A 19,521-nucleotide genomic window follows, 5' to 3' on the forward strand; every position below is an offset into this window, starting at 1 on the left:
TTAAAAAATAAGTATTGAACAATATTATTATGAACATTTTAATACTTCTGGAAAAAGAGGAAACTGATTGAAATAAATAATTTTGCTAGTGTTGGAGAAACATTGGGAGTCTTCCAGTCCAAAACTATTCATTGCCTTTGCTTCATTTTTGGTGGCATTTTTAGGAGGATAGACATTAAACCGGAATAATAAAACCAGTGTAGTTGAAACTGATAGCTTTGCCATACGTATATAGAAAATAGTTATATTCGAAGCAAGCTTCCTAAAACGAACGACCCTAGCCTGCTCCTCTTGCAATGGAGACGGTCATTTCTCCAGATAGTTCCCCAGCTCTGGAAAATGAGCATCCTCAAGAGACCTCCGAATCCAACAATAGTGTGTATACTTCCTTCATGAAGTCTCATCGCTGTTATGACCTGATTCCCACAAGCTCCAAATTGGTTGTATTTGATACATCCCTGCAGGTGAAGAAAGCTTTCTTTGCTTTGGTGACTAATGGTGTACGAGCTGCCCCTTTGTGGGATAGTAAGAAACAAAGTTTTGTGGGCATGCTGACCATCACTGATTTCATCAATATCCTGCATCGCTACTATAAATCAGCTTTGGTACAGATCTATGAACTAGAAGAACACAAGATAGAGACATGGAGAGAGGTGTACCTACAGGACTCCTTTAAACCGCTTGTCTGCATTTCTCCTAATGCCAGCTTGTTTGATGCTGTATCTTCATTAATTCGAAACAAGATCCACAGGCTACCAGTTATTGACCCAGAATCAGGAAACACCTTGTACATCCTCACCCACAAACGCATCCTGAAGTTCCTCAAATTGTTTTTCTCTCCTCAGATCACAGAGTTCCCTAAACCAGAGTTCATGTCTAAGTCTCTGGAAGAGCTACAGATTGGCACCTATGCCAATATTGCTATGGTCCGTACTACCACCCCTGTCTACGTGGCCCTGGGCATCTTTGTTCAACACCGAGTCTCAGCCCTGCCAGTGGTGGATGAGAAAGGGCGTGTGGTGGACATCTACTCCAAGTTTGATGTTATCAATCTCGCAGCAGAAAAGACCTATAATAACCTAGATGTGTCTGTGACTAAAGCCCTGCAACATCGATCCCATTACTTTGAAGGCGTTCTCAAGTGCTACCTGCATGAGACTCTGGAGACCATCATCAACAGGCTGGTAGAAGCAGAGGTTCACCGACTTGTCGTAGTGGATGAGAATGATGTGGTCAAGGGAATTGTATCACTGTCTGATATCCTGCAGGCCCTGGTGCTCACAGGTGGAGAGAAGAAGCTCTGAGCTGGGGGAAGGGGTCAGGTATCACCAGGGGATGTGCCCCACTCACTGCTAGAAGCTCTGGGAATCAGGTGAAACTTGTGAGGACTGTGACTCTGTTCCCTGCTCAGGAGCCCCCTACCCTTCTATCTGGGTTATGTGAGGCATAGTGGGGGAAGAAGAATGGATTTTTAGCTGCCCTTACCCTGTCACATATACTAGAAGAAAGCTAGCCAATTCTTGCCCTGTCCTTTTAGATATAACCCCCTTGCTGGGTGAACTATGGGCTTTGTGCCCCTCAGGCAAATTTTGATCTCTAAGAGATCCCCAGACCTCACACTGCCTTTGCTTCCATCTCTGCCGTGACTCTACCCAAAGATAATAGCACAAAAAAACTCTTCATAAAGGTATTTGTATTCATCCTCTTTCATGCCATTTGGAGGAGGCTGGGTCAACATAGTGACACTTCCCATAATATGAGCAGGGAGGAATGTAGGGAGGCCTTTGGGTTCTTGTGCTGCATGCAGATGAAGGGAGATGGGGCTTAGGTGGAGGAGGAGGACACAGTGATTAGCCAAGATTATTGCTTTTCATGGCAAATCTAATTAAATGACAAGAATCTTGTCATGGTAAAAAAAAAAAATAGTTATATTCAATATAAACATCATTTCCAGTATTCTAGAGGTATCTACCACAGGAATATTGGTCATTTAATAAACTATACCGGCATATACTATGCACACTTTGGTATTTGGTATAAAGAAAAAGTAAGTAATATTCTGACTTAAGGATGTTGCAGGGTGCTTGGGGATACATACTTTAATAACATAAAATATATGCAAAGAACATAAACTTGAATGATCATTAAATAAAGCAACATAGGAAACTGTTAAGAAATACATAATATAATAAAGAAGCAATCAAAACAATTGGGAGGCTGATAATAAATAATTGATTCAGAAAAAAGTAAGTTTTGGAAGGGTAAAACAGAGCCTTTATGAGAAAAAGTAAAAGGTGTGGACAAAAATATATCAGAACGAACACGAAATATCACTGCTTTATATAACTACCTGGTGATGAATTTTTGCTGATTAACCAGAAACAAGGAGCCTTGAAACAAAGAAAATGCATTCAGGTTTTCTACAGAACCCTATTTTTATCACTGAGATCACATGGAACAGGAGTTGAGAGCTTGTAATCTGGAGTCAGATCTCCTGAGTTCAAACCTGACTTTGCCACTACTCAGCTGTGTGACCTGGAGGGACTTACTTGACTTCTCGGTATCCCAGTTCCTCATCTTCAAAACAGAGAGAGCAGCAGATCTGCCTGGGCCTCATGGTGCTGCATCTGCTCAGTTTAGGTGGGAATTACATTTCCCAGAATTCCTGGCCCTCTATGGCTCGAGTTATTCTGGTCAAACAAGACTTCTAATCACAGACTAAGTGCCTGATGGCCCCAAAAAGCTTCTTTTGGAATAGTGAAATTCTATTTCAAATGATGTTTGTTAACTATTCACATCCATCCCTGTAACACCTCCCCCCCTTTTTTGGTAATGAGCTTTACAAAATGCTGTAGTAGATGAGGTAGATAGCATCAGATTATACACGTCAAGCCCAAGATGAACTATCACAACTCATTTGTATTTCAGTTGTTCCCAGCTAGGTAAATAGCTGAAAGCTGGATGAGAGAAGGATGATGATATGATGATAATGGAATGCTAGGATGCTATTATCACAAATTTATCACTGAATATGATAAAAAATATATAAGCTAATTATTTTATATTTTCCCAGTACTTTTCACTGTCTTTATTCATCTAATCTTGCCAAGAACATATTGAAGTGTTTTGAGACAATTGCAGAATTATTGTCTGTCAGAGATAAGGAAACTGACTCAGATTATTTAGTAGACTCAATATCTAACTGGTGGTTACTTCCAATTAAATTTCATAATATTTTAGTATTTTCAAGTGGCCTTTGGGGCACCAAAATCATTATGGCAGGTGCAAATAAAGACCATAGAGAAAAAGTAACATTTAGTTATCCAATTTGGTTGAGATTATGTATAGTGGGAAATTTCTTAGAAGTGCATGTGAAAGGAATATTTTTAGAGAACAATAAGAACCAGTGAAGCAGTAATAAGAACAGCAAATAGCTACGTTTTTACTCTCAGATGTCTGTATTGCTTCAAGGGTAGGTCCTGCCCACGTGGCCTGATGAATGAATACTACATGACTCATGGGAGGTGGGGTCTGTGGTACCTAAGCAGCTGCTGCTTCTCACTCCCCATTGAACACATTCCCAAATAGCAAAGAGAATAACTCAAAGATAGTAAAGTGGGCGTCTGGGTCAACTATTTGCAGGTAGTCATTTAAGTTACCTCACCCTTCCTGCATGTTCAAACCCAACACACACCAGAGGGAAAAGAGGTGAGTGATCTGTACACCTACTATGTACTTAAAAATAGAAAAAGTTATTATCACTTACCCTCTCATTTCAGGCAAAATAATGCTCATCTGGCCACCAGTTCTTTTTCCTTAGGGTAAATGTTGCTTGTAACAGAAGCTATCAATCTTACTACAAGTGAGAATGATCTATACGCACACCATGGAATATTATGCAGCCTTAAAGAAAGATGGAGACTTTATCTCCATGTTTACATGGATGGAGCTGGAACATACTCTTCTTAGCAAAGTATCTCAAGAATGGAAGAAAAAGTATCCAATGTACTCAGCCCTATTATGAAACCAATTTATAGCTTTCATATGAAAGCTATAACCCAATTATAGCCCAAGGATATGGGGAAAGGGGAGGGGGGGATGGGTAGAGGAAAGGTAATTGGTGGGACCACACCTACTGTGCATCTTACAAGGGTACATGTGAAATTTACTAGGTGTAGAATATAAATGTCTTAACACAATAACTAAGAAAATGCTGTGAAGGTAATGTTAACCAGTTTGATGAAAATATTTCAGATTTTATATAAAACCAGCACATTATACCCATGATTGCATTAATGTACATAGCTATGATTTAATAATTTAAAAAAAGACAACTTTGATGCCCAGGCTGCACTCTGTACCAACTATATCCAAATCTCTGGGAAGTAGGGCTGGTACACTGGTATTTTTAAAAGTTCCCTACATGACTCTAATGTGCAGTCAAGTTGAAGAAAAAGGAATGCCACAGAAATGCAGTTACTGATGGGCTAGATCACAACTATAAGTAAGTCCACACTGAGGCCATTGGTGTCATCAAGTTCTGAGTAAACTTTCCAAGATACACAATACAGTATGAAAAATGTATGCATACATATTTTAAAGTATTAATAAAAGGTAGCATATTATACCGATTGGTCTGCTAATTACTGTTTTTTTCTTACACTTAATAATATATTTTGGAATTGTCCCAAATCAGTACAAATACAAATAATTCAGTCAAAACTATTAAGAAAGGGTATCATTGTCTTACCACAAGTAAGTAAGTGAGGTGATGGATGTGTTAATCAGATCGATGTAAGCATTTCACGTAGTACATCAAACCAGTACACTGAACCCCATAAATGCATCAATGTAAACCTATGATTGAATTAAAAAAGTTTCTTTTGAAATAATTTTAGATTTAAAGAATGGTTGCAAAGATGATAGATATATGCCCTTCATCTACTTTCCCTAGTGTTAACATCTTACAGAACAATGGTATCTTTGCCAAAAATACAGTAAGAAATCAACTTTGGGGTCGGGCATGGTGGCTCACACCTATAATCCTAGCACTCTGGGAGGCTAAGGCAGGAGGATCACTTGCGCTCAGGAGTTTAAGACCAGCCTGAGCAAAGTGAGACCCTGTCTCTACTCAAAATAGAAAAATTAGCCAGGCATGGTAGTAGATACCTATAGTCTCAGCTATTAGGGAGGCTGAGGCAGAAGGATCACTTAAGCCCAAGAGTTAGTTTGAGGTTGTTCTAAGTTTGGCTGAGGCCATGACACTATAGCCTGGGTGACAGAGTAAGACTCTGTTTCAAAAATAAATAAATTAAAAATAAATTAACCTTGGTATACTGTTCCTGTAAAGAACTCCAGACTGTGTTTACCAGTTTTTCACTGTCCCTTATCTGATTAAGGGTCCAACTCAGGGCATCACACTGCATTTAGTTGATATGGCCCCTCAGTTTCCACTGGTCTGTGAAAGATCCTCAGTCTTTCCTTATTTTACATGAGTTTGACAGGTAAGAGTACTTGTCAGGCCTTTTGTAGAATGTCCTTCAATCTTTACAATGTTTTCCTTATAATGAGACTGGGGTTTTGGGTTTGGGGAAAGTATCACAGAGAGAGTTCCCTCCTCCCCATATCATATCAGGGGGTACATGTGATCGAATGTTTCATATCACCAGTGGTGTTAACTGTGATCATTGGTTACAGTGGCGTCTGCCAGGTTTCTATTCTTTGGAAGCGAAACTTTAAATCTAACCCACTCTCCGGCAGAGTGAAACTGAACTCCACCTCCTGGAGGAGGTTATATCTACAAATATTTGAAATTGTTCTGCAAAGGAGATTTGTCAATTCTCCCCTATTTACTTACTTATTCAATTAATTATTTATATAAGTAGGAACTCACAGATATTTATTTTATGCTTTGAATTTTAATCCAACACTACTATCTTTTATTTATTTTGCTGATCAAATTGTTCCAGCTTTGGCCATTGGGAACTAATTCAGGTTGGACCCTGTACCCCTGTGACATGCTCCATTCTTATTTTATCTTTTCCTTTTTATGATCCATTCTTCATTTTTTCACACTGTAAGATGCTCTGGATTCATCTTACATTTGATTCTTCTATTTCCCTTGCCCAAGTCCTAATATCAACTATTTCTCAAAGCACCAGAATTCCTTTTATTGGAGAGTGCTGTTTAGAAACCAAGACCTTGGCATTGGGTCTGCTCTTCACGACTATGTGTGACTGCTTCTCATCCCTCTCAGTAGACAGAACTAGGAAATAGATGTACACACATATCTCTATTTCTGTATCTGTGTATATATCTGCCATGTATATGTTTATATATTCACATGTATACATAAATGAATTCCTATTGATGACTCAGACTCTAATTCAACAATACAGGATGTATTCTAGGTGGTTCCCTTTGCTTATCTGTAACTTTAATCTGAGGATGATAAATCTGGATCCTATCATCTAAAATGTACATATATACTACATACAGTGTAGTTTCCAAATTGCTAATATGTATTCCTATGAGAAACAAATTTCCCAGCTAGAATATAGGCTAGAGCACCGTTCTTTTTACTTCTAGCTTTTCACTCTTCAGTCAAAACAATGCTTTCTTCTGAAGTTATTTAGGTAAATTACTTTTTCCCATTACCATCAGCGAGGTTCTGTCATACATTTGTAAAAATGTTAGATTTATTTGTCAGTCTGCATCCCATCTGGAAATCCCTAGACATCCTGGTTGATCTTCATAAAAATTTATTTGCGTATATTAAAGTTCACCCTCATGATGTACAATTCCCTGGAGTTTGATAAATGTGCAGAGTCATACTTCTGCCACCTGTGTAGCATTCAAAACAATTCCATCACACTAAAAATCCCCTGGTTTTAGAGGATCACCATCCTCTCCCCAAAACCCTAGCGACCACTGACCTGCTCTCCATCTTTACACCTTTCCCGGAATGACAACAAATGAAATCACAACATGTAGATGCTCAGGTCCAGCTTCCCTCACTGAACAAAATGTATTTAACATCCATACATGGTATTGCGAATGTCAATAGTTCCTCCTTTTTTTTTGCTGAGTAGTAAGTATTCCATTGTATAGCTGTATGGGATTGCTTATCCATTCACCAGTTGAAGGACATTAGGTTGTTTCCAGATTGTAGTGATTATTTATAGGCTGTTATTGACATCCTTACACATGTCTTTATGTAGATGATGGTTTTCATTTCTCTTGGGTAATTATCGAAGAGTGAGATTGCTGAGTCCTATGTTAAGCATATGATTCATGTTATATAAGAAACTTAAAAAAATCATTTATTTTCTTTCCATTATGATAAATGTGTGGCATATTTACTAAATATACTTTTAAACATATACTTTTAAAAAGTCCTTTAATTTTAAAGATTTCATCTTCCAAAAAGAATGGGTCATGATTGACGAGTGAAAATGTATCAATTCCTGGAAATATGCACTGCCCCCAAGTATTAAGGTAAAATGCTGTGGTTCAAAATGACCTGTCATTGGTCATGTACTCACTGAATGAACAGTAAATCTGTAGAATAATTATAATCTGCTTTTTTTTTTTTTTTGGTAGAAATTCCACTAAAAATGACTTTTTTTTTTTTGTAGTTTTGGCCGGGGCCAGGCTTGAACCCATGACCCCCAGCATATGGGGCCAGTGCCCTGCTCCTTGAGCCATAGGCGCCGCCCTAAAAATGACTTTCTATTATTTTCCTGAAGTGTATGCTCTAGTATTTTTTAAAATGTATCTTAAACTGAGATAGTTAAAATTATATAAAGAATATAAAAGTATTACTTTTTCCTTGGCTAATAACTTACTGTAGTTTAGACGGTAACAATATGTAGGAATACAGACTGCTAATGACAACTATATGTTATATAATTCTATCAAGTACTTAGTATAATTTTATACTAAAAACCTATATATATAAAGATCATTATGGAAGTGTATATAGCATATTAATATAAAATTTACTAAAAAAGTTACATTTTTAAAAATTCCCATATTTCTAATCTGTCAAGTACTGCTCAGGATTAGAAATTCCCAAATTACTAATCTGTCAAGTACTTGTTATGATTACAAATCTGAAATATAGCACATTTAATCCACCTTATATTACATACATATATTTTATTACTCATTAAGATCTTCTAGAATGAGAAAATAAAGAATCTTTATTATTATTTTGGTAGCATTTAAGTGTTTGAAAATTTTTAAGGATTTAGACATAATACATTTTTTTCTATCTCTTTTTTCTTACAGCAATGAAATAACTTTTACATTAACTTAAAATCATATTATACAGGGCTGTGCCTGCGGCTCAGTGGGCAGGGTGCCAGCCCCATATACCACAGGTATCAGGTTCAAACCCAGCCCGGCCAAACTACAACAAAAACATAGCCAGATATTGTGGTGGCACCTGTAGTCCCAGCTACTCAGGAGGCTGAGGCAAAAGAATCACCTAAGCCCAGGAGTTAGAGGTTGCTATGAGCTGTGTGACACCACGGCACTCTACTGTGGGCAATAAAATGAGACTCTGTCTCTACCAAAAAAAAAAAAAATAATAGATTATATACTATGTGATTTCTATTTGTATTCAGATGTAAATTAGTAGTTTGAATGAAAAATTCAAAGCGTTTCTATAAATTGGTAGCTAGGTTATGATTCTTAACTGTGTTTGGGGATTATCTGAGCCCAGGAATGCTGTAGAAAGCTAGGTAAGGAATAACTATCTGCTGTAGCTTGTGATATACAAAGACTTAATCAATTTACCATTAGAAAATTGTGTTATTTCTCTAGTAGTAAGGATAAACTAATATTCATCCATCTGTTTCCGCTAGTTTCTCCTTGTCACATACATTGTGAGACCAATTAGAGTTAAAGAGTACAGACTGTAATAGTAAAAAGATTTTGGGTAATCAGCTTGCTATGTAAGAGGAAAGAAACAGAGACCATATGGAAACTCTGACTCAGAAAGGAAAATAATCTCCAAGTTCAGTGGAGAAGTGAGAGAAGAATGGAAATAGTCACGGGTCCTTCAGATCTCCTAGGTAGGGAGAATATGGTTCTGAAGGGATCTGGGGAAATTGTTTTGAAGCTTTGCACAGCAAGAAAAATTTTATTTTTTTTAAAGCAAGCTGTTTTTTTGTTTAGATTCAATGCCATTTGGGTTGGCACATCTATTATGTGATAACATCTATCCTGTGAAGAAATATCATAGCTATATTTACTCTTCCTAGGAAATTACTCCCACATTTGCCCTCATCTTTCAAATATTATTTCTAATACACCTACCTGGTTTAGGGTAATAGCTAGATTGCAGGCAAATTTTAGGACATCACATTCTGCAGCTTTTCTAGGGTAAATAATATGAGATTCCTATCTGTTATTACTGTTTTGTTTTATTGTTACCAGTTTCTTAATGGTGATATGTCAGAAACATCATCAATGCAAATCATAAACTATAGCTTTTACATATTTGGCACTGACTTCTTATTTCATTTCACTCTTCAATGTAAACTTTCAACAGATTCTTTAACTCTAGTAATATTCTTTCATGTCTCTACCTCTGCGACCTTCCTTACGCTTTAATTCACCTGGAAAATCTCTCCTCTCTTCACCAACTCAGCTCCATCTTGATCTTCTCTAACTGCGTGCTGGGCACCCTTACTTATATGTGTTATAAGGACTTCAAATTTCGTATTTTAAAATCTGGAACCCTTTTCCCAGTCCTGACTTCACAATTTTCTTCATATTCCTCTTGAACCTTGTTGGTCATCGAGGATAAGAATAATCCTAAGAGAAATGAATGAGTCATTCTCAAGTGGAGCTGCCCATGCTGGACTTTGCAGGCACTCGTTACTGAAATTCATAGTGAATCATTCTGTTAAGGCCAAACTCTATGGGAGAATCCTTGCATGATTGTACTTGAGCAATCAGTACATACTGATTTATAGAAGAATTTAGGTTTCCTGGAACAGAAATGATTAATATTTTTATTACTGTTACCCTTAGCAAAATAACCTTTTTTATTTTTCCAATTGGTTCAACTCAAAACTTTCTGCTGCATTATTTGGTCTTCCCACATAGTTCTGATTAAAATATTTCTGCAGAATAGAAACATAAAAACACAGCATGTGCAATGGTTATGAAAACACAACTGAAGCTAGAATGCCTGGGTCTGAGGCCTTGTCCTGACACTAGCTCGCTGTATGACCTTGGAAAATGCTCTCTCTGCATCTCAGTTTCTTCATGGATAACATGGCAGGTAATAACAGTTCCTATCTCTTAGAGCTGTTGTGAAAATTAACCAAATTAACATATGAAAAGTGTTCAGAACAGTGTCTGACACAGAGTAAGCACTATACAAACATAAGCTATTTTTCTACCCTCCCCTCCTTTGCCACCCGGGATGTAAGCTCCAGAAAGGCGGGTGGTTTTTTTCCATTATGGCCTTCCTAGTAAAAATATCTGTTAAATATATAAAACCTCAGTTATCATAGAGAAACCTTTAAACATGAATGTGTGTCACTTACTGTGACATTAAAGAATAAATATGTTAATCCTGCTGAGGTAAAAATTATGAATAAGTAAAAATTGTGAAGAAAGAAATTACAAATTTGTGGTTGTTATGTACATTTATGGTCGATGGATTTAGAATCCAAGAGCGAATGAAGCTAAGCCATATGCAGAAGGGAGTGATGCTCCCTGTCTTTCTAGTTTTCGAAAGATTTGTCTTTCTAGTTAATATATGAAGGCATTTGTCATCAAATGTGTATCAGTGATATCAGTTTTACTGAGATTAAGATTTTTCTTCTTTTCAGGAGGTGAACACAATTCCAATAAGTCAGGTCTAAATTTTTAAAATAATTGCAAAATGGTTATGTTCAGCCTCTCATAAGCTTTCCAAACAGATGAGATGGATTAGTCAATGAATTACTCAAGAAAGATTTAAAATGTCCATTAAAAACTCATTTAGGCCTATAAACATAGGCATCATAGGACTGGTAGGGATATAATACTTTATATTTTACTTTGGGTGTTTACTTTTTTTCTCATGAGGAAATATAGTTAAATACAGAGAAGATTCATTTACCCAGCACCAACAGTCTATGAAGGTTTCATAGAATTTAACTTCTTAAATTAACTTAAACCTGTCTATCTTATAGTGTTAAAACATTTTCATGGGCATTTTCTCAGAAAGTATTCCATTCCTCCTTGCCTTTTTGCCCATTGTTTGATTATATTTCATGTGGGACAATTTAACCTTTCATAATGACTCAGGGTCATCTTTAACAATATCAATTATCACTCTGTGTTATATTACAGGGATGCGCCAAGAGTTTTTGAAGTTTTTGAATCTGTTTGTCTCAGTGAGGTCTATGGATTACTATGATTCTTCATTACTTACTAGAAAGATGAGGATAAAAAATGGGTCTAGACTGAACTTTCACTCCAGAGCCACTGGACTCTGATTTTAGAGACTATTAAATAATCACTCCCAACCCTCAGGAGTTGGATAGTGGCTTTAGAAGCTAGTTTTTTGACACTTGATCTTTGAGGCGATCCAGGGAAAGTTCTAAAGTTGGAGAGAATGGAAGGAGGAGTTGAGCAAGGACAGCTACTGAAAGACCAAAGGATTTTATACTGTCAGCTTTCCAGCCTAGCTCATTGGTCTAAGGCCGAGCCTTTAAAGTAGGAACAACCTATCCTCAAGGTGTGAGAAAATAAAACGGTAGGATTTCCCAAGACCTCTGTTACTAAAGTTCAACTTAAAGAATCTAAAGTCCCGTGAAACCTTGGGATAAAAGATGGTACAAACAGCACTAGGCCAAGGGTGAAGGCTGCAGGTCTTTCAGGGATGGACCCAGATACACAGGCAGGGGGTGGGGACACTGTTGTTCCAGCACTTGCTATAAGGTTAGTCAAGTATTTTTATTGACATCAAGGTCTTTAAATAATTTTTCCGATACTGGGAAAACAGAATTATATTCATCTTCATCCACTCTTAAAGTGAAACTCCTAGGTTTTACTTAATAATGAACTAACTGTGTTTGCCACTGCTACCTCTCCCTCCCCCTTGCATTTGGTTCATTCTAATCTGTTATGGCCCGAGAAGCCACAACTTAAGCTTTCTAATAGTGGATGTACAATAAATGTTATATTCTCCTGGGGGATTGGCCCATGGAAAGCATCTATGCTTTACATAATAGACACTGCTATATCTATTTTAGGATGAAAATGAATTTCAAACTTAATTCCTTGTTCATAATGTGTTCTAGGATGGCTAAGATGACAAAGTAATCCCCTGGAGACAAATAAATTGTTATTTCCTTACTGCTGATCTCATGCACACTACTGAAGCGCTGGACCCCGAGGAGCACCTTCTGAGCCCTCCCGTTACTTAGAAAAGTGAGTGCCTTTGTACGACTGCTCTGTATCCTCTGAGATCCACTTGAAATTAACTCTAGGAGAAATGCAGCCCTAGACTGAAAATCTTTTTTTTATTATTCACAAAATTTTCCATATGAAATAAAAAGTTATCTTGAGCTCTGGTTGGGATCTTTGGGTTTTCCGTTATCAGCCGAACGTTCCAAGGTTTTTATGGTGTCACTTTATAAAGATTTACAAAGAAAATAAAAAACAGAAGTAAAAAATAGATTAATAACCCAGAGAAACACCCCCAGATCTCAGAAGAATGACTTCCTTTCTAGACCCTTGAGAGTAAGAGTGTGGGGCTCCTCTTCCTGCAGACTGGAACACATAATTATGTCTACACGGAATTCCTGGCAGCTTTCGGGAATGTGGTGAGGGGTGCTTCTCAGAGAAGCTCCACTAACTAACAACTAGAAAGAATGAATGTGGTCTGTCTGTGGCTGCACCCTCCTATATTCCATCTACTAACATTAGGTTTGAAATTATGTTTCAAGGAGAGCTAATCTTCGAATCTGATAGTATTGCGCGTCCTTATTCTTATTTATATATTGGTGGCATGGTGCTGATGTGCGTTCCCATCTTAGGAAAGCTCTTCCCCCACCCCCAGCTTCCATAACAATTTCCTAACGTGGGCCAGTGCCCTTTCACTAACTCCCCTCCCTTCCATTTCTGGCTTCATAGTTCAGGTGCTTCTTCCTCAGGTGAGATCTCTGAAGCAGCTTCAGAGCCGCTCTTTCTTCTCTCTTTCCACTCTCCAAACATCCAACTTACCAACTTTATATTCATCTTCTTTAAAGAGCTTTTTATCAAGTCTGCTCAAAAACAGTGAGCCTCTCCACGTGGTGGGAACCTCTCTCCTAAGCTCTTTCTTAGCTCCTGTCTCCAACCTTATCTTATGTTCCTCTGAACTTCACCTCAGTGAAATCTGCAGGACTCCTTCTCTCAAAGTCAACCTGGCCTCAATTATTTTCCCTCTCTAGGGAGGGCTCTGACAATGCCACATCCACCTATCCTTACAAGCTTCGTACAGTTCTCATTTTCCTCTTACCCTGGGGTTAGAGGAGGGCAGAAAACAGAACAACAACAAAAGATAAGAGAGAGAAGAGAAATCCTCATTCCATTACTGCTTCTCCAGTATAATAAACAGTACTTGGTTAAGCCCTCCTGAATTATTATATTTTATTATTTTTTAAGACAGTGCTTATTGTTTTTTTCTTTATTAGTATTGTAAGAGGCCCATTTTCTTCCAGAAATGCAATGCTTTGTGTAGTATGGTTAACACAGAGGTGGAAGAAATGGCTTCTCTGGAAAAACTGGCTGAAAGCAAACGTTTGAAGGTTCTCTCTCTTCTTTGCCCTATTCTCGTCCTGTCTCTTAAAAGTCAGAGAACTATAAACTCGCTTACAGGCCTTCTAGTCAAACTTGCTTGTACTAGTAGGACACTAAGCGTCAGAGACACCCCTGAACTAATAGGCTTGAAGTCCTTGGCATGCCCCAAGGACCTCATTAGTAGGGAATGTGATCTTGTTGGTTGAAGGTAGTATGCAGTGACAGAAGCTCCCACCCACACCGTAAAAATGTTCTGGAGGAAATCTTGCTGCTGCCACCCCTTGCTCAGCAGCTGTGATGTCAAAGATCAGACCAGCAGCACAGGACTGCAGGCCTGCACCTCATTGGCACACGCTCCACATCTTAGAACTGAATCTACTTGGCAGAGCCTAGAGCACAGGTAGAAACAGAGTCTCACAAAGGTGCTTTATGCGTTTCCAGCCCCTACAGTGCAGGAAGATACTTTAGGATGGGAGCAGAGAAGATACTGAGTGGTATTTTGCCTCTCTCATAGATGGTAAACCAGAGAATGAGAGGTCACCTGGAGACCTGATCATGTGTGGAGACCCTGGAGCAAGACCACCTAGGTTCACGTCTTAGACACCTGTGTGACCTTGGGCAGTTTCTCATTCTGTGCATTTCCCAGCTCCCCAGGTTGGTGTGCGGATTCAGTGCAGTAAAATATAAAGTTCTTGGAACAGGGCCTGTCACATACTGAGTGCTCAACAAATGTTAGTTATAATTACATAATACAGCATTATATAATAAAGTTTTGGCTTTTAAAATATTTATATAAGATGAACTAAGATCTGTGTGCATCTTTACCAGAATAGTTTCTATGGATTGCAGCAAATGGAACATATGATATTTGCGAAGTACCAATGAGAATTTTTTTCTCTCTAGTCTTTTGTCCAACTTGCTTTTATAATGTTGCTATTAAAGAATGGAGGGGAATTTGTCATTCATCTGCCTCGAGTTAGGTAATTGTCACAGACTGTAACTGCTGTCCCAGGGAAGGTAACGAAAGCTTTCAGCCATCATTCTTCTAGGAAGGAGCTGTTAAGTCCTGCCCTAGGCTGTTTGTTTTGATTTCTGAACAAAACCTTTTATTTCCAACTCAGAAAAAATATATGGTGTCCAGTCTGGAGCTAGCATGGGAAATAACAAAATGCTTTTTAATATTGTTTTGAGTCAAGAATTTAGGGATGTTAAAACAACAGCAAACGCTTTTGGCAACTCTTACTATCTGGACAACTGGAAATCTCCATTTCTATAGTAAAAGAAACAAAATGAGGAGCAGACCAAAGGCGAAGAGCTTCCCCAGATTTGGAGATACATCTAGAACAGCTGATCCTGCCACGTTTTGAGCAACTCTGCTTATCAGAGAATTGTCTCACATAAGACTTGGTAATCCGTCTGCAGATGTAACCCCATGGCTAGGTCTGCAGCTGTATTTCCTATAAAGTCACTCTCCTTCGTCCACAAAGTGTTTCAGTCCCAGGATAGTCTGTTAAGGACTGTCAACGGTTTACGTCTGATGCAGCATAGCACTGTCACTGAGGACATGGGCGTGAGCTCTCCCTGACCCTGCGGCCTTCAGAGACACACTTATCTTCCCATGTGTACCTTGTTATCTATGAAGTGGGTGATAACAAGGCACCTACTTCACTGGGTTGTGAGAACATTAAATGAGATAATGCAATAAATATTAGTTATCATTAATGATATCATCATCATCATAAGCTCCAATGGGTCTTTTTTTTTTTTTGAGACAGTCTCAGTATGTCACCCTCAGTAAAGTGTCATGGCGTCACAGCTCACAGTAACCTCAAACTCTTGAGCTAAAGTGATTCTCTTGCCTCAACCTTCCAAGTAGCTAGGACCGCAGGTGCCCACCACAATGCCCAGCTATTTTTTGGTTGTAGTTGGCCCAGGCTGAATTTAAACCTGCTAGCTCCAGTGTATGTAGCTGGTGCCCTAGCCCCTGAGCTACAGGTGCCAAGCCCTCCCATGGGTCTTAAAGTTACCTAATAAAACGTCCTTATCGGATGCAGTTCTATCTTTGTACTTGATTGAAACATCCTTATCAGATACAGTTCCATCTTTGTACTTGCCCCTGATGTACAGGCTTCATTTTGCCAACCTTTTCTCTAATGTGGTAGTGAGCAGTAAGCACCAAACTGTCCATATCATTAACTATCCCTGCAGACTAATGACGTTTTCCCACTTGCCAGTTTGTTCTTCCTCCATACTTCTATTAATGCCACCTATTATAACAGGTATGGGAGCTCATCACACTTTGGGTGTATACTGACTTTATGGAAAATGGAAATTTCTAGGTCTTTTCCTGAGGAGCTAATATTATGCCAAGTCTTTCTCATTCTGTACTTTTATAGGATTGTTTTTGAAATCCTAAGTGATACGGGATAAAAGAATTCTGCTTCAAGGTAGCTCTGATTTGGCTATGATTTATGGGCTCAGACCCTTTAGGTAAATACAGTACAACTAAATGTAGATGATTCCTATGGTATGGTATTTAAAATCCAATTATCTGTCTCTATCACCAGACTCCGAAGTTTGAGTTTCCTTCTTGATCATCATTTAATCTTTTGGCCAAAATGTGCCTTCTATACATGCCCCTCTTCTGACTTCTATAAAGCAAAGTAATGGTTAGCTCTCTGTGTCTTGAACACACATGTGCAGATAATCTTGATAGATTTGTGAGCATTGCATCAATTTCTTCATAATGCGGTATTTCCAGTGATGCAGTGACAAGGGCACACATCTGGCTTACAAGTAATGCTTCATTTTAATGTAATCTTGTAGCTGCCTAGAGGATGTAATACATGTCATCAATAACACATTTCCAAACCAATACAACATGGCCTATTACAGGTGCTGAAAATAAATCTAGAGGTATAGAAACCAGTGATGTTAAGTACGTAAAACTCATGGGAATTTTACACAGAGAAATATAAAAGCAACTTTTTGCTATAACCTAATTAAAATACTGATCAACAGTGTTCTTGCCTCATTTCACAAGCAACTCAAAGGATGACAACTGCCTGTATGATCATTTATTATTAACAATTGGAAAACATGATTTCTATTAAAACAGACACCTTGAAATGAATGAACATGTTCTCCAGAGTTATGGTTATCAATCTTTCTTTTCTCATGTTCTTCAAGTCTCCCTCCTCCCTACTCTTTGAGACATCCAGAAAAGAAAGTTAAAGGAGTATTAAAGCTCTTCCTTCAGCATTTCTCCTCCCTAGAGTTACTATAGATCCACAAAATCAGAGTAGGTAAGGGCTAAACCTTAGGATATTAGCTGTCAGAACTTTAAACTATTTCCCTCCACCTAGTAGGGAAATAACTTGGGTAAGTTATTTCACCTGAATTAGCCTTAGCTTTCTCATTTATAAAGTTGTAATTAGTCAATTCCCAGGATAGGTATAAAGATTTGGGGGGATTACGTTATAGAGCATCTAGCACAGTGCACAGTATGAAAAGCTCTCCCATAGTTCCTACAATCTCACACCCCAAAGCGAGAATACACTGTGATTCACAGACCTGGATGTGAGAAGTTGAAGTAGAGAAGAAAATACCAGATTGCTGGGACCCTCTGGCAGAGCTGGGCTGCAGGACAGGAGAACAGTGAACATACTCGCAGTCCACACTCAGACCCCAAGGTCCCAGGAAGCCTGTGATGGGGACAACCCAGCAAGCAGCTCCGGGTCATCATGACAGTTACATATGAAGGAATCCATGGATGGGAAGGAAGGAAACACTATAAAGATTGGATTGGATGACTTGTGGCCAATTGAAGAAATCAGCAATGAGAAAAGAAGACATTATGGTACATCTCATCTTTAAATTGGGATGCTGCTTTTTACTCTTTTTAACTTGGTGATCTGGCTTAGTAAACAAAGAGAAAGTTCCACTCTAAACTACATAAGGGTTCACAAACTACCAAAGCCGATAGGGGACTTTTCATTTCATGTTCTCCTTGTAACTTCACAAGGAAGGAACAGAGAGAATGTGATTTCACCAAGGTTACAGAGCTATTAACTGCAGAGCCAGGACTGAATGTCTCTTGATTTCTGGTGAACTAAAAGTCTGATTTCTATACATTTATTACAGAGATATTGAAATTGCATCATACATAAGCCAAAGGGGAGATCAGCTGAGGGACTCTCATAAGTTAGAAATGTTTATATAGTTGTTTGTTGCAAATCTGCTCCAAGAGATTAACATTGGTTATCAGTTCACAAATTTATATGCTGCTGAGAGTTGTGGTATGACTATAAATTTCTTTAATTGTGGGATGTCACTATAAATAATAAAACCTCAGTAATACAGAATATCTTATAATAAGGAACATTTCTTCTTGATTGAATCAACCCTGATGATTTGATAGAAACTTTAATTAATACATTACAAGAAGAGATTTGATGAAGCTTAGAGACCTCACTCAGATGGACAGGCCCACGTGAAGAGTAAAGGTAAGACCTGGTTGTCTGGATCTCTCCTTTGGGGAAGATGGAAGAACTTCAAGAGGTGGCCCAACAGCCATTAGCAAACTGCTCCCCTTGAGTTCTCTATTCTACCGCTTTCTATAAACTTTCAGTTGTCTCAAACACATTCCAATTCTTCCACTTGTAAGACTTTCTTCTTCCTCAACCCTGCTTCCATCTCATCAGCAGCCTCCTCTCTCCTACTCGTCACATTCCAGTCTGATGAAGGCAGGTCTACACTGTCTGAGTTCCACCACTCTCACCCACTCATGAATCTCTTGTACTGCTCACCTTATCAGTTCAGAGAAACTGTATCCCTAATAACAGGGGTAAAAGTTAACAATTTACTAACTCACATTTAGTTCTCATACTATATGAATGCTTCACTATTTAGCTAACCCCTCTTCATGGAAACCTTTTTTCTTTCACAACTCTGCACCAGATTTCTCAACAATTTTCAGCCAAGATCTTTCAATTTAATACCCTGCATATATAGTAGGTATGTCTGGTGATGAATTATCCTGGCAGTGATTGTTGCTACACTGTTTCACTGAAAATAAAATTAATATTTTTATCTCTCATTAATCCTTCCATTTTCAGGAAGTATATTTGATTTTTCAAGACACTATCCCCCCCAAAAAATACCAGGAAATCATATGTTGATAAGGACCTACATCTAGAATATATAAATAAATTTTATAATTCAGTAACTAAAAGACAGATAACCACATTGAATTATAGGCAAGGAATCTGAATAATATTCTTCTACTAGATTTCCAATAAGCAGACAAAAAGAAGGTCAGTATCATTAATCATCTGTGACATAAAAATCAAAAACAGAGTGAGATATTACTCAGATCCAATGGGATTGCTATCATCAAAACTGATGACAAATGCTGACAAGGATATGGAGAAATCAGAATACATACACACTGAGGGTGAGAATGAAAAATGCTACTGTCACTTTGCAAAATAGGCTGAAAGTTTCTCAAAAAATTAAACACAGAGTACCGTAAGACCTGGTAATTCCCGTTCTAAGTTTACAATGAAAGAAATGAAAACAATGTCCATGCAAAGACTTGCTTGTGAGTGTTCACAAAAGCATTATTCATACCAGTTAAAACATGGAAACAAATGTCTATCAACAGATGAAGGAATAAATAAAATGTGGTATATCCATTCAATATAATAGTATTTGGAAATAAAGACT

The 19,521-nt window shown here is 38.1% G+C and overlaps 1 pseudogene across 1 annotated transcript; it reads left to right on the forward strand.

The window, feature by feature from the left end:
• Positions 1 to 255: 255 nt before the first annotated feature.
• Positions 256 to 1,915, forward strand: LOC100951923 (annotated as a pseudogene). The gene has a single exon (XR_001161625.2). The product of XR_001161625.2 is annotated as a 5'-AMP-activated protein kinase subunit gamma-1 pseudogene (transcript).
• Positions 1,916 to 19,521: the final 17,606 nt, after the last annotated feature.

This window comes from Otolemur garnettii, unplaced genomic scaffold (genome assembly GCF_000181295.1).
Source record: "Otolemur garnettii isolate 467f Iridium unplaced genomic scaffold, OtoGar3 scaffold00004, whole genome shotgun sequence".
In the NCBI taxonomy this organism is placed as follows: domain Eukaryota; kingdom Metazoa; phylum Chordata; class Mammalia; order Primates; family Galagidae; genus Otolemur; species Otolemur garnettii.